This window comes from Piliocolobus tephrosceles, chromosome 2, assembly GCF_002776525.5.
Source record: "Piliocolobus tephrosceles isolate RC106 chromosome 2, ASM277652v3, whole genome shotgun sequence".
Lineage (NCBI taxonomy): Eukaryota > Metazoa > Chordata > Mammalia > Primates > Cercopithecidae > Piliocolobus > Piliocolobus tephrosceles.
Window position 1 is genome coordinate 33,073,148 of NC_045435.1, and position 11,687 is coordinate 33,084,834.

The 11,687-nt window shown below is 40.2% G+C and overlaps 1 long non-coding RNA gene across 1 annotated transcript in view; it reads left to right on the top strand.

Annotated features, from left to right (window-relative positions):
- Positions 1-7,646, top strand: part of LOC111541908 — a 10,408-nt gene extending 2,762 nt beyond the window's left edge. Inside the window, exon 2 of the long non-coding RNA XR_002731395.2 lies at positions 6,309-7,646. This is a non-coding gene — a long non-coding RNA (uncharacterized LOC111541908). The remainder of the gene's footprint in view (positions 1-6,308) is intronic.
- The last annotated feature ends 4,041 nt before the right edge of the window (positions 7,647-11,687 follow it).

An 11,687-nucleotide genomic window follows, 5' to 3' on the forward strand; every position in this document is an offset into this window, starting at 1 on the left:
ATCTCCTGACCTCATGATCCAACTGCCTTAGCCTCCCAAAGTGCTGGGATTACAGGCATGAGCCACTGCACTCAGTCTATCTTTTTTTATTGTGTCTATTCGATTCTTCTCTTTTTTCTTCTTTATTAGTCTGTCTAGTGGTCTATTTTGTTGATCTTTTCAAAAAAAAAGAAGCTCTTGGATTCATTGATGTTTTTAAGGGTTTTTCATGTCTCTATCTCCTTTAGTTCTGCTGTGATCTTAGCTATTTCTTGTCTTCTACTAGCTTTTGAATTTGTTTGCTCTTGCTTCTTTAGTTCTTTTTTTTGAGATGGAGTTTTGCTCTTGTTGCCCAGGCTGGAGTGCAGTGTCATGATCTCAGGTGACCACAACCTCCACGTCCCAGGTTTAAGCGATTATCCTGTCTCAGCCTCCTGAGTAGCTGGGATTATGGACATGCTCCACCATGCCTAGCTAATTTTGTATCTTTAGTAGAGATGGGGTTTCTCCATATTGGTCAGGCTGGTCTCAAAGTCACAACTTGAGGTGATCCATCTGCCTTGGTCTCCCAAAGTGCTGGGATTACAGGTGTGAGCCACCATGCCCAGCCTCTCTAGTTCTTTCAATTGTGATGTTAGGGTGTCAACTTTAAATCTTTCTTGCTCTCTGCTGTGGGCATTTAATGCTATAATTTTCCCTCTAAATACTGCTTTAGCTGTGTCACATAGATTCTGGTACATTGTGCCTTTGTTCTAATTGGTTTTAAAGAACTTATTTATTTCTGCCTTAATTTCATTACTTACCCAGTAGTCATTCAGGAGCAGGTTGTTCAGTTTCCATGTAGTTGTGTGGTTCTGAGTGAGTTTCTTAATTCTGAGTTCTAATTTGATTGCACTGTGGTCTGAGAGACTGTTTGTTATGATTTCTGTTGTTTTACATTTGCTGAGGAGTGTTTTACTTCCAATTATGTGGTCAATTTTAGAATAAGTGCTGTGTGGTGCTGAGAAGAATGTATATTCTATTGATCTGGGGTGGAGAATTCTGTAGATATCTATTAGGTCTGTTTGCTCCAGAGCTGAATTCAAGTCCCGAATATCCTTGTTAATTTTCTGTCTCATTGATCTGTCTAATGTTGACACTGGGGTGTTAAAATCTCCCACTATTATTGTGCCGGAGTCTAAGTCTCTTTGTATGTCTCCAAGAACTTGTTCTATGACTCTGGGTACTCCTGTATTGGGTGTATATATATTTAGGAATTTAGGATCGTTAGCTCTTCGTTTTGCATTGATCACTCTACCATTATGTAATGCCCTTCCCCCCTTTTTTTTTTTTTTTTAATCTTTGTGGGTTTGAAGTCTGTTTTATCAGAGACCTGGATTGCAACCCCTGCTTTTTTTTTTTTGTCTTCCATTTGCTTAGTAAATATTTATTCATCCCTTTATTTTGACCCTACGTGAGTCTTTGCATGTGAGATGGGTCTCCTGAATACAGCACACCAGTGGGTTTTGACTCTATTCCATTTGCCAATGTGTGTCTTTTTAATTGGGGCATTTAGTCCATGTACATTTAAGGTTAACATTATTATGTGTGAATTTGATCCTGTCATTATGATGCTAGCTGGTTAGTTAGTTAGTTAGTTAGACGTTAGTTATGTCAGTTGATGCAGTTTCTTCATAATTTCGATGGTCTTTACAATTTGGTATGTTTTTGCAGTGGCTGTTAGTGGTTTTTCCTTTCCATATTTAGTGCTTCCTTCAGGAGCTCTTGTAAGACAGGCCTGGTGGTGACAAAATCTCTCAGCGTTTGCTTGTCTGTAAAGGATTTTATTTCTCCTTCACTTAAGAGTTGTTTGGCTGAAGCCAGGTGAGGTGGCGGGCACTTGTAGTCCCAGCTACTTGGGAGGCTGAGGCAGGAGAATGGCGTGAACCCGGGAGGCAGAGCTTGCAGTGAGCTGAGATCCGGCCACTGCACTCCAGCCTGGGCGACAGAGCGAGACTCCGTCTCAAAAAAAAAAAAGAGTTGTTTGGCTGGATATGAAAGTCTGGGTTAAAAATTATTTGCTTTAAGAATGTTGAATAATGGGCCCCACTGTCTTCTGGCTCATAGGGTTTCTACTGAGAGATCTGCTGTTAGACTAATGGGCTTCCCTTTGTGGGTAACCCAACCTTTCTCTCTGGCTGCCCTTAAATTTTTTTCCTTCATTTCAACCTTGTTGAATCTGACAATTATGTGGCTTGGGGTTGCTCTTCTTGAGGAGTATCTTTATGGTGTTCTCTTTATTTCCTGAATTTGAATGTTGGCCTGTCTTGCTACGTTGGGGAATTTCTCCTGGATAATATCCTGAAGAGTGTTTTCCAGCTTGGTTCAGTTCTCCCCATCACTTTCAGGTACACCAATCGAACGTAGATTTGGTCTTTTCACATAGTCCCATATTTCTTGGAGGCTTTGCTCATTCTTTTTTCTCTAATCTTGTCATCACACTTTATTTCATTAAGTTGATCATCAATCTCTGATATCCTTTCTTCTGCTTGATCGATTCGGCTATTGATACTTGTGTATGTTTCATGAAGTTCTTGTGCTGTGTTTTTCAGCTCCATCAGGTCATTTATGTTCTTCTCTAAAATGGTTATTCTAGCTAGCAATTCCTCTACCCTTTTTTCAAGGTTCTTACCTTCCTTGCAACAGGTTAGAACATGTTCCTTTAGCTCAGCAGAATTTGTTATTACCCACCTCCTGAAGCCTAGTTCTGTCAATTCATCAAATTCCTTCTCTGTCCAGTTTTTTTCCCCCTTGCTGGTAAGGAGTTGTTATCCTTTGGAGAAGAGGCATTCTGGTTTTTGGAATTTTCAGCCTTTTTGCACTGGTTTTTCCTCATCTTCGTGGACTTACCTACCTTTGGTCTTTGATGTTGGCAACCTTCAAATGAGATTTCTGTGTGCACATCTTTGTTGTTGATATTGATGCTATTCCTTTCTGTTTGTTAGTTTTCCTTCTAACAGTCAGGCCCCGCAGGTCTGCTGGAGTTTGCTGGAGGTCCACTGCAGATCCTGTTTGCCTGGGTATCACCAGCAGAGGCCACAGAACAGCAAAAATTGCTGCCTGTTCCTTCCTCTGGAAGCTTTGTAACACAGGGGCATGCACCAGATGCCAGCCAGAGCTCTCTTGTATGAGGTGTCTTGAAAACCTGCTGGGAGGTGTCTCCCTGTCAGAAGGCATGGGGTCTGGGACAGAGCCCCATGAGGCAGTCTGTCCCTTAGCAGAGCTCGAGCACAGTGCTGAGAGATCAGCAGCTCTCTTCAGAGCCAGCAGGCAGGAAAGTTTAAGTCTGCTGAAGCTGTGCCCACAGCTGCTCCCTTCTCCCAGGTGCTCTGTCCCAGGGAGATGAGAGTTTGGTCTGTAAGCCCCTGACTGGGGCTGCTGCCTTCCTTTCAGAGATACCCTGTTCAGAGAGGAGGACTCTAGAGAGGCAGCCTGGCTATAGCAACTTTGCAGAGCTGGGGTGGGCTCTGTCCAGTCTAAACTTCACAGTGGCTTTGTTTAGCCTGTGAGGGGAAAACCACCTCAGTAATGGTGGATGCCCCTCCCCCAACCAAGCTCGAGCATCCCAGGTTGACTTCAGACTGCTGTGCTGGCAGTGAGAATTTCAAGCCAGTGGATCTTAGCTTGCTGGGCTCTGTTGGGGTGGGATCTGCTGAGGTAGACCACTTGGCTCCCTGGCGTCAGCCCCTTTTCCAGGGGAGTGAACAGTTCTATCTCGCCAGCATTCCAGGCACCACTGGTGTATTAAAAAAGCTCCTGCAGTTAGCTCAGTGTCTGCCCAAACAGCTGCCCAGTTTTGTGCTTGAAACCCAGGGCCTTGGTGGTGTAGGCACTGAAGGGAATATCCTGGTCTGCAGGTGGCAAAGACCATGGGAAAAGTGTAGTATCTGGGCCAAAGTGCACTGTTCCTCAAGGCACAGTCCCTGAAGGCTTCCCTTGGCTAGGGGAGGGAGTTCCCCAACCCCTTATGTTTCCCAGGTGAGGTAATCCCCCACCCTGCTTTGACTCGCCCTCCATGGGCTGCATCCAGTGTCTAGCCTCAAAGAGATGAGTCAGGTATCTCAGTCGGAAATGCAGAAATCACCCGGCTTCTGAGTTGATCTCACTGGAAGCTGCAGATCAGAGCTGTTCCTATTTGGCTATCTTAAAATGTGATCTTCTTTACTTCATATTAGAATGTGAACTCAATGTGATAACACTTATTATTACAAATATCGGAAGCACTAATCAACTGTGCTATGTGTTGGAACAGCTAAAATGGGAGAACATTTTAATTATTACTTGCTTAATGTAGTATGTTGGGTATGAAAATATTCTCAAACATATGCTCTTGAAAAAAATAAAAAAACAGACACCTGGTAATGAAAAGGTTGGGAATACATAATCTAGTCCAAAACTTTACAAAAATGAAATGATAATGATGATTAACATTTAATAAGTGCTTGTTGTGTTCCAGGCACTGAGCTAATATCATTTTACTCCACCTCTTACCCCCGCAAAAACTTGGAGGACAGATTTATTAATTTCTTCACTCTACAGATGAAAAGGACTTCAGTAAAGCTTAGAAACTTTAAATGTCTTGCACAGCTAATATTGTCATGAAGAGGTTATGTGACTTTTGTAGATGCCATGACAATCTAAATTATTCTAATTTTTCAATTGATTGATGTATATTACCACCATTTTATGCTTTTTGCTACTTTGTTTTAGATCAGTCCTGTTAAGAAGAAATGAGTATATTATTCATCCCTTTCTTTCTTTCATATATAGTACCCACTTGCTAGGTAAGATCTCTGATGAAAGCACATTTTTCCTTTGTAATAAAGACAGCAGGACATAGCTTTCCTAATACGGTACCTGACCTCCTTTCCCCACCTCATCTGAAACACATCCTCTGTCTCTGCCTTCTTGTTAGAAAGCACTAAGGGGGAGATGATGTATAATTACTTGTCTGGTAGGGTTTTAAATTATGTGAACAACTGTCTATCTACAAAAAAAAGTGTAGCTATCCATTCTTTCCTCAGTCAGTATATGATAAGAACTTTGGGAAGTGAAAAGAACTTCGAGGTAGTTTGAAATGAATGACCTAGAGATTCAATGATTTATGTCCACTATCTGATTTTCTTTGAGGAAATGACTGATTTCCCAAGCCTGCAAACAAAGAACATGAAACAAACAACAAATTTCAAAGATGAAGCTAAAAACACTCCAGAATCAGAAAGGATATGTTCAGTCTGAGCCAACCGTCACATCTTTAACCCTTCCATCTGTTGATGTACATTAGAAAAAGGAAGACAAAAAAAAAAAAAAAAAATACATCCAGCCTGTTAGCTGAGTAATTTAATTTTCATGTTATTTGTGAGCTGGTGAGGCATGCTTACCTCTCTCTGTGTGTAACTATCGAGGCTGGCAATTAACCCTGTTCCCTTCAGCAATCAAATTTGTTTGGGGGCTTCACTCAAAGCCATCTCAGACTGAGCACTATGCTAATGACCTGTACTGGGCTTGAGTACTGTGGAAGTGCAAAGAATGGCTGGCAGGATGGTGCAGGCTTTTCTTTCCAAAACACCTTTATGTATATAACTCATTAGACCAAACAGAAAAGACACGGTGGTTGGAGATATTATTAAAATGGTATTTTAAAAGTTTCATCTCTGTTTTCTTTTCATATTTTTTCCAGTTTTATTGAGGCATAACCAAAATAATCTTTGTGATATTTCATGTGTTCTTTATTATGTTTCTCTACGTTTCTGTTTTCCCATATCTCTTTGTATTTCATAATAGAAGATTATTTTGGTTATAAAGAAAAACACCTGAATCTTCATTAAAGATGTAAACCCAGATTTGGGGGAGGGAGGATTCTAGAATGTCTCCTCAGAGGCCCTTTGCTCAGCTGTTGAGGATCGCTTTTTAATGTTAGAAGAAAAGCATAACCCTGAGATGTTTGACCAATAGGGCTCTCAGGTATATGAGTTTAGAGAACCTCATGTTTTTCATGGGTGTCCAATCTTTTGGCTTCCCTGGGCCACGTTAGAAGAAGAACAGTTGTCTTGGGCCACACAGTGTTTGCTGATGAGCAAAAACAAAACTAAACAAAATCCCATAATATTTTAAGAAAGTTTACGAATTTGCATTGGGCCACATTCAAAGCTGTCCAGGACTGCATGCTGCGCACGGGCAATGGGAAGGACACAGTCATTTTAGAGCTTAAATCCATTTTCACCCAGAGTTTTGATTACTGGACTGGTAAGATTCTGAATTACTCTCTGCCTCTGTCCACCCCAAATCAGCACAGCTGTGAGGCGGGTAGAGTCTTTCTACTTCAGATTTGGTCTACTCACCAGCAGCATCTCCATCACCTAAGATCACCTAAGAGTTTTGCAAATATTCAACATCAAGCCCTACCCCAGACATACTGAATTAGAACCTGCATTTTAACAAGATCCCCAGTGACTCATATACAAACAAAAGACTGAGAGGCACAGGCCTAGAAGACGTCTCCTCCCATTGACAAAGGGTAAAGAAAGGAAGTGTTTCAGAACGTGGAGTAAAAAAAACTCTCCTGTGGTGATAGAGAGAAAAAGTGTGGCGGGCAAAGAGGGGAGCCTGTGTATATATGTGTGTGTATGTGTGAGAAAGAGATAGAGAGATAGATGAAATGAGGTAACAAGATTCACCCGCACAATGAGTCCTGCCTAAAAGTTTTCAGCACACTCTGCATCTCAGCTGCTAGGACTTAGTTGACTACTAGGCATATTTACTTTCTATATCCTGCCTGAGATGTTCAGAAAATGTCCTAAGTAGCAGGAAAATAACCTGAATTTTTGTTCTTTATCCAAGCACTAGGTTTGACAGAGGTAGTCTTCCTGACATTGCCCTCACTGGCCAAGAGTAAGAAAGCTCACTAAAAGTTCTCATGATTATTTGAAGCATGATTTCAGCCATGCTATTCTACCAAAAGCAGCATAGATCTCTCTCTTGATCATTTGGCATTCTTCATATTACATCTTCACACATAAAATTCTTGATTCTCAGGTTAGAAGGAACCATTTTAAAAAGCACAATTTCTTACCTGATACTGGAATCCCTGTCATAATATAGCTAGTCATTGCCAAGCTACACGTGGAAAAAATAAATGAAAGAAAACTCAAAACTCAAAATTCATGCTCACATGTTATTGAACATTTATTGACATTGCAGCTACCTTATCTGAGAAGGCAGCATTCCACTGATAACATATGTCACCCTCCTTTAAGTATGGCGTGCTCCTCTTAAAAACAGTTAAGCTTCAGAACAACAGTGCAGGAAGGAAAAAAGTCCCTTCATAAACAAATCCTTTTGCATAAATGAAAGAATATACCGTACTTATAAAAATGGTAATTAGAGCCCAACATGAGAAAGATACCCTCATAATAACAGTAATAATAATAGCAATAAAAATATCATCTGAGATTTACTGATCCAGAGAAAATATTTGCTATTATTATTATTATTATATTACTGCTAATAATAATAATAGGTTACTTGCTAAGATATTGGGCCTTTGCTGTAACTAAGTAAGCATACTTAGAAAGTGCTGCCCTGGAGACATTTCTTCAATTAATAAGGAAGACTGACAGATCTTCTCAAAGCCTACTGCCAGGTACAAATTGATTGCCTCCCTGTAATAACTGTTTAATTTGTTTTCCAGTACTAATCATGTTGTGCAAATTGTTGGCCTCTACAATTTGGTGACAAGGCAGATGGTATTTGGATGGGCCCAGTTGAGCTGCTCATCAGCCCCACCTCCAACCCTTGGCCTTTTCCTTTCTCCCTTCCCCCACCCTGTCCCTTTCCCCTGCTTGTAACCCAGGCACAGATCTGGGGCTACGTGTTCCTCTAGGAAGATGTTGAATAGCACATTGGCAATGAATGAGTAAATTGGTCAGACCTCTAGAGCAGCAGCTATGGGAAGAGGCATCCCTTTGACATATATCATGACCTCTCCCCTTGCTTAAAGAAAAGCTATAAGTTTACAGTATGAATTAGCATGACCCCATCACAGACACAGATTTAGAGTCATATAAGGCCAAAGTGGGTAACTTGGTGATTTAAAAAAAGTCAATGTCCTAATAGCAGGGGAAATTGTAACAGGGTGCTGGAGAGGGAGGGGAATTGGCAGTAAATATGATGAAATCACATGATGGAAAAGAACACTGATACATCATTAGGTATATCAGGGAACTGTAGAACACAGTCACCTTTGATGACTGAAGTATAGTTCTCCCAACCCTACCTTGTTACCCATAGCTCCTCTGACTTGTTTGGGGGTATGCTTAATTTCTGTTTTCTTGCATAGCTTTCGTCTTTCTGCTTCACTGGATGAAAGGCCCACAAAGAACTAGGCATATTCAGAGGCATGCATTGTATTTACGACCACTTATGTTAAAGTTCCCAAATGTACATTCATTCCTCTGCATGTCTAGACATACTATTCTGCCATCTTGGTGGAATGTCCTTCACATTCTGAATTACCAAGACTCATTTCAAAGATCCTAGTTCTTACATGCAGCTTTCTCTCCCTGTGTCCTCCTAAGGCAGTGGTTTTTTACATTCACTTGTTGCTTAGCTAAGTAAGAGCAGACCCTTCAGTCCTACACACAACACCCTCCATGCTGTAACCTAAACATGGTTTTCTGTTCCATCTTCTACTACCTCTCCAGACGTATGCTATGGCCATATTTTACTGGACCACATACTTCCCTTCTGTTTGTGCCTTGTCTTTGTACTTTCTTCTGTCAGAAATTTTCTTACAGAGTTCAGTAATCAAATATTACATTTGTTAAAGATAATCAGTACAACCATTTCCTTCTTGAAAATGCTATTGGATGTGATATATCTTTCTATTTAAACCTATATCACTTGTATCATCTACATATATATCTAATTCTTTGGAGATATTAAAAATTGCTTGATAGAAGATACTTGAAGACTTTCTGATAATCCCCCACAGAACTTTATTTCTCCTAATGGAACTCATAGTTTGCTTCATGTGATGAACACCATTTCCAAGGACACTTTTTAAAGAGAGGTTTACACAGACAACGTCATAGCAATGTGAAATGTGAAAATCTTTTTTAGCTTTAACTTTAAACAAAGTTACTTTCCACTACAAGGAGTTTAAAATTTATTTTCAGTTTCCAAGAAATACATGACTGTTGATTTTATCAGTGGAGAATAAGCCAGCAAGGAGACCACAGATACAGGACAAAATGCTCACTTTAGGAGCACAGAGAGGTGTCATGCCATTCAATCATCTCTGAAACTGGTAAAGTGGACAGTACTGAAGAAATGTAAGGCCTGAAGAAGAGTTTTGTTAAGAAAGATTTGGATCTTAAAGATCGTAGTGTGAGAAGTACTTCTGAACCATAGCTCAATACCAAGCTAATACTGATTACCTAAATGAGATACATTGAAAATGTAATGTTTGCAAAACTGAAGAGTACATACTTTATTTTTATTTTTTTTGAGATGGAGTTTTTTGCTCTGTCACCCAGGCTGGGTAGCAGTGGCACCATCTTGGCTCACTGCAACCTCCACCTCCTGGGTTCATGCAGTTATCCTGCCTCAGTCTCCATAATAGCTGGGATTACAGAGGCGCCAAGAACAATGCCCAGCTAATTTTTGGATTTTTAGTAAAAATGAGGACTTCACCACATTGGTTGGGCTGGTCTCAAACTCCTGACCTCAAGTGATCTGCCCACCTCGGTTTCCCAAAGTGCTGGGATTATAGACATGAGCCACCGTGCCTGGCCTAAAGAGTACATACTTCAGGATGCTTAGTTACTAAAACACAATTTTTCTTTAAAGTATATGCTTGGAAAGCCAAATACCACAATACCATATGTTCTCACTTAGTAGTAGTAGCTAAACAGTGGACATACAGAGTGGAATAATAGACATTGGAGACTACAAAATGTGGGAGGGACGTGAAGGTTAAAAGATGACTTACTAGGTAAAATGTTCACTATTCCGACGTTCCGATGACGGATATACTACAAGCCCAAACTTCACCACTATGTAATCTATGCATGTAAGAAATCTGCAGTTGCACTCCCTAAATATATATTTTTAATAAAATATAATCAACACTTAAAGTAAATTTAGTTTGAATTAAAAAAAAATAAAAAAACAAAACAAAACAAAAAACAAGGGTCTGCTGAGTACCTGATAATGATATTGGGAGCAAGCAATTGTGGAGGTGGGATCTCCTCTCAAGGGAAAAGAAAAAAATAAGAAAAAATTATAAAACAGAAGAAAAAATATTTTAGAACCCTGAAAAAAATAACCAACCAACCAACAAACAAACAGAAATCAAAACCAAGAAAACCTAACCATATGATGACTACACAGAAGATGGGCAAAAAGTGTTCCCATTCCCAATGGCAGAAAATTCTATTCTTACTGCCACCGTCCCAGTTTAAACTATCTTTTCTTGCCAGGGTCAATGCAGTCATCTACTAACATGTTTCCCCAAACCCTGCCTGGCTCTCTGTAAGTACATACTTCATATAGCCAGAACATTTTTCTGAATGAAAACCCAGCTTATGTCATCACCATCCCCTATATCCTATCCCATTCATTCAGTCTCCTAGCTTATCCATTTGCTCCCTGAAGACTTGTTCAGGCTTTATAGGCACTATAGGTACAGAAATAAAGCAGGATGAGTTACCCTAACCCCCACCTCAACTCCAGTAGCTTATACATTAGGGATCAAGTCCAAATTCCTCAATATGACATACCAGGCTCAGGCAATCTAGAAATGCTTCTCTCTCCAACCTCCTGCCCACTTCCCCTTGGCTTCTCCACTCCATTCTTTCCTTTACCAATACACTCATACTTACTTTTGTTTCTCTACTAGCACTATCCACATTCTCTTTTGACTCCCATTTTTCTCATAAGAGGCTTTTTGTGCTAAAATACATTTCCTCACCCATCTTAGCCTACATTCCCATGGCTAACTGCTACTTCTTTCCTGTATTCCCTTTATCACTCTGTTTTCTTTGTGTGTGTCTGCTTCCTCCAGTGGACTGACAGCTCCCTCAGATAAACCTAGTGTTATTCACTGGTAGGTAACTCATTACTCAGCACGGTACCCGATTTATGATGGTGCTCAATAATCATCAATTGGGTGAACCAATTACAGTTTGACACTCTGTGGCTGGTTTCTACTATACTAAGGGGAGTAGTTTTCTGTATTGTGCCTGAGGTTAGGGACTTTGTTTGGTTCTTACCTATTCCAACTGGGTGAATACCAGGTACTCAAGAAATATTTATTGAATGAATAAAGGAAAGGATGAATTCAACCAAACCCAAACAAACCAAAACAAAGAAATCCAATATTAAAACTATGTCCAGGTCAGGTCAAATTGGCTCACACCTATAATCTCAACACTTTGCGAGGCTAAAATGGAAGGTGTGCTTGAGGTCAGGAGTTTGAGACAAGCCTGGGCAACATAGCAAACCCCTCTTGCTATTTTGAAAGAAAGGAAGAAAGAAAGAAGGAAAGAAAGAAAGAGAGAAAGAGAGAAAGAAGGAGAGAAAGAAAGAGAGAAAGAAAGAGAGAAAGAAAGAAAGAGAGAAAGAAGGAGAGAAAGAGAGAAAGAAAGAGAGAAAGAAAGAAAGAAAGA